Below are 4,881 nucleotides of genomic sequence, written 5' to 3' on the forward strand. Positions count from 1 at the left end.
TATATATATATATATATATATATATATGTATGTATGTATGTATGTATTTTTGTGTGTGTTTGTGTATAGACAGAAGACGCTTGACTTACCTTCAAGACTCCAAAAGTGCAAGAGAAAGGCTACTCCTGTTAAGAGTGAATAAAATAATTGAAGGCGGAAACCAAAATGACAAGCAGGAAGTTTTTAAATACTTCGAATTAACAAGTAAATTATTTGAATGTTTGGTGATGTGTTCTACAGACACACATGTGTGTATGTGTTAATTAAATGATCGTGATAACGACCTATATGAAACAGAAGTCAATCTATGAACTATTACTTTATAAGATATTTCGAAGCTAAAACTTCACAGATTACTGCTAGTTTCACAGATCCTTTTTCGAAGCAACTGTAGACATTGAACAGCTCTACAATACAGACTAGATGACGGAGAATGTCCTCAGATTGTTCAAATAGTTATTAAGTATTGTACTGGACAATAATACAGAATGGTTTTTGGGAAGAAATGAGGAGAGAATGCCAGAATGTTTTAATGTCAAGAAAAATTGAACAATAACTAACAAGTGGAAAATAGAATTTTCTATCGAAAACGAAAGAATTTTCTATCGAAAACGAAAAGATAACGAATGTGATTTAAAATGAGTGGGAGCGGGGAGAGGGAAGTATGGTGGCGCATTATATTTTGGGATAGAACAGGGATTTTGGCTTAGTTTTTAGATCTTAATACGAACATGACAGAGGTGCTTTTTGCATAGGCTGTCGTTTTATATCATAACTTTAAGAGGTAAGTAATTAGCTAGTGGTTCTATCGGCTATTATTTAAAGTGTAGGAAACATTAAAATTAGGGAAACCGTTAAGATTAAGCAAGCTAGTTTTTAACACTGAACTTAATGAAATCACAGTCATATATAGAAAAACAATGAGGAATGAGTTTATAACACAATTCAGCTCTTATGTGAGAAACCATTGATCATAGAATTTCTACTGTGTCCATGAGATATACAGGACGCACAGATACGTTTAGTAAAATTTTAGCAATCTGAGTTCTAATGGAAAATTTCCAACCGGTGAGACTATGAAATGAAGCTCATCTGAAAACATTCAACGGAAGTAACGGTAATAACAATTCATATTTCCAACAATCCCCCATTGAAGTGACGAAAGGAGCTCATCACTAACCTGTCCATGCATTCGATGCTACACTTTCAAATGTACACGGTACTATTTCTCTTCCCTGATGCTACCAGTGCTTATGCACTTAGAGAACACGTGTTTCAAATCCTCGCTTCAGCCTCACCATTTGTAAGAATAAACATAGGACTACAATTACCTGAAATTCTTGTCTGTCTTAAGTATCCCAGTAATGTAACTGAAGTTAAATTGACGATGAGGGCGAGGAGAATGATAGTGATAATGACAATGATGATGATGACAGCCATGGATTATGATGATGATGATGATGAGTGTAATGACGATTACGATCATAATGATTATAATTACGCTGATAATGACAATGCTGACGACGATGAAAATGATGATGAAAATGATGATGATGTGCTAATTATAATGATGATGATGATGACATCGACGATGAGGATGATGATCATCAACCTTACGAAGATTCATGAGTGTGAACCTAAACTGAAAACCTTTCCAATTTGAACCTGGCATGAGCATCTCCTCGCCAGTTCCCCATCATCTATCCTCAATGAAAGAACTGGACTCCTTTGTTTTTACAGTTATTCAGTCGTCATTTACTCACGTGATCATTTTTTTTTTGCTAATGGATCAGTTGAACATATGTATCAGCCACTTGCCTTTCTCATATGAAGCTACGCACTCGCACACCCCTAGCTGAATGGCCAGCCCCTTATTTAGAATAGTATTATTATTATCTTTTGCCACTACTACGAATACATCTATTTCTAGGATAAAGGGAATCTGATGGAAAGGAGTTCAGAGAAAACTAGATCTTACCCTTTCTTCTCTATTATTGAACATAATATAGCAGCATAGCTCTAAGTAACTATACTAATTGTATGTAAATATGTGTTAAATTACATTAACTAAGCTAATTACACAAGCCGAAGAAATTTTTTTTTTTTTTCCTATCTGAGTTTTGTTTTAAATGAAATCTTCATTTGCGTAGCATCTCTTTATCGCTGCTTTTAGCGAGATCAAAGTGAAATATTCGTAAGAAGTGAACTATTTTAAGTAAATTATGGTGGAGCTTGTAATGGTTACAATTAAAACAGATGTCTTATTGCTCTAAAATTGTTGCATTTTCCATTTTTACCTGTCATTAAATCACAAAATACTTGTATCATGTGGGAGTATATTAATTTGAATTTTGTGTACATGCCTTGGTTGAGTTAAATTATGTTAACTACACCATTTTAATGAAGAACAGATCAACGAACTTCCTTGTATAGATAGAAGAAGCTTGACTTACCTTCAAGACTCCACAAGTGCAAGAGAAAGGCTACACATGTTACGAGTGTATGAAATAATTGAAGGCGGAAATCAAAATGACAAGCAGGAAGTTTTTAAATACTTCGAATTAACAAGTTATTTAATTTACGTGTTAACTCGAAGAATTAAGAGATGGCACAATAAAAGCATCTCTGCAGCATAGATAATATATGGAATTACCAATTGTTGGTTCGTATAGTGTTAGTAGCACTGCTAGTAGCCAGATCGCGTACTTTCAAGCAGCCCCAATTAACACAGCTGAACGTAAATATAGTTGAATGGGAACAGTTCGCCTCCTGTAAGCAGAAGGAGCACTGTAAAACTAAAACGTGCTTCGTCGGCATGCAATGCTGAATTCAAATCATCGCGTTAATGTAACTTTTAGAAAAATAAAATCAATCGGATATTTTTTTTTATTTTTTCAAGCTGTAGAACATTATGATAAGTGTGCAGCCCAAAGAATGCACCACACAACATACATGAAGTACCGGAAATCATTCTTAAATAATGGCTATGAAAGAGATGTATTGATTGAATGGGCTATTCATAAACAGAGTAAATAAATATTGCGAGACCATTATGGTTGAAATGCAATTTTCATGTACTTAACTGGTTCATTATCAAAATACAGTGCCTAGATTAGAAACCATCCTGAAAGTGTTGACACACCTTTGCGCATAAGACATTTAGAAATATATTCTCCAAACATTACGCCTTTATTTTTTTCTCTATTCCAATATATTGATTTGCTTCATCCTTCTATTATTAAAGAAAATTTTTCAGTATTTCTAGGAAATATATTTAGAATTTATTATTTAAAAAAAAATTATGTTTTATATTTCATTGTTTCAGTTATTGGGACACCGTCACGCCGAAACATTACAAAGATATATTTACATTGTTTACATTATTTACATTCGACGGATATTTGTCCCCATCTTGTTTGTAGTTAACGGCTGATATACCCTCCAGCCTTCTTCGGGTGTCTTGGGGAAATTTTGAACCTGGATTCTCATTTCTAAGATATTTTTCGATGTTGTTGTTGTTGTTGTTGTTGTTGTTCAGGTCACTGCTTGGAATCGAACTCGAAATCTTGGGGTTAGAAATTTCCCCAAGAGACCTGATGAAGGCTGGAGGGTATATCAGCCGAAACGTTGTGTTAACAACAAACAAAATAAGGACAAATATCCGTCGAATGTAAATAATGTAAATAATGTACATAATTCCTCATCTCTTAAATAAAGAACTGTACAAATATTTAGTTAAACAAATCGATTCTACTACTTATTTTTCTAAGACTGGTCTTTATTCTATCAAATCTTTTTGTTGAACCGCTAACTTAATGGGACTTAAACAAACCAACCAAGGTGGGTGTGACAAGCACAAAGACAGATAGATACATACTCACACGATGGTTTTTTTCAGTTTCTGTAAACCGAAACCACTCATTATGCTTTGATCGGTCGGGGCTATAGTAGAAGACACTTGCTCTATATGCTACATTGCAGTTCTGAACTTGAAATCATGTAGTTGAGAAACAAACTTCTGACCATGCCTGTGCCTATATGGATTTATTATCTCAAAGCCATTTATTTGCTAATAGCGTGGTGTAATCGATTGAACAATCGACTCCTGTATGTTATTTTTATTTATCACATGGATTACTGTAGAATGCAAGATACAGCAAACTCTGGCGGGATTTCACTATAGACCGTAAAGAAACCTTAATGTAGTTTGACTAAACACCATCGTTGCCATTCTATTACCTTATATCCTTTTAACAATGATTTCAGATTTTGGTACAGAAAGGCAATGTCGAACTCAGTGGAATTCGAAATCAGAATGTTAAGACAGACGAAATGCCTCTAAATATTTTGACCGGTGTGCTAAAGATTCTGCCAGCTCACCGATTTTTAGCCTTTAATAATCTTTTCTACTAAAGGCACAAGACTTGAAATTTTGGGGGAAGGGACCAATCAATTACATCAACCCTAGTGTTTCACTGGTACTTAATTTATCGACCCCGAAAGGATGAAAGGCAAAGTCGACCTCGGATGAATTTGAACTCAGAACGTACAGACAGACGAAGAGCTGCAAAGCATTACACCCGGCGTGCTAACGATTCTGCCAGCTCGCCGCTTTATATATTCTTTAATAATGGCAGCGATTATGCATTCAAGAGTCACATTTAATAACGGTTTCTGATTTAAGCACAGGGCCTGCAATTCTGGGTTGACGTGTTTATTAAATATTGACGCCAGTTTTCAATTGGTACTTTATTTTCTCGACCTCAAAAGTATCAGTCAAAGATGACCTCGGTGGGATTTGAACTCAACGTAGAACCGTGACAAATATCACGGCATTTTTTCCGATGCTCTTATGATTCTGCCAATCCACCGCCTTTAGAG

General features: G+C 35.0%; 1 long non-coding RNA gene across 2 annotated transcripts in view; it reads left to right on the forward strand.

Annotated features, from left to right (window-relative positions):
* Positions 1 to 3,657, forward strand: part of LOC106884174 (uncharacterized) — a 7,220-nt gene extending 3,563 nt beyond the window's left edge. For both annotated transcript variants that reach the window (XR_001411210.2, XR_001411211.2), the window contains exon 3: positions 3,326 to 3,657. This is a non-coding gene — a long non-coding RNA (uncharacterized LOC106884174). The remainder of the gene's footprint in view (positions 1 to 3,325) is intronic.
* Positions 3,658 to 4,881: the final 1,224 nt, after the last annotated feature.

This window comes from Octopus bimaculoides, chromosome 13 (genome assembly GCF_001194135.2).
Source record: "Octopus bimaculoides isolate UCB-OBI-ISO-001 chromosome 13, ASM119413v2, whole genome shotgun sequence".
Lineage (NCBI taxonomy): Eukaryota > Metazoa > Mollusca > Cephalopoda > Octopoda > Octopodidae > Octopus > Octopus bimaculoides.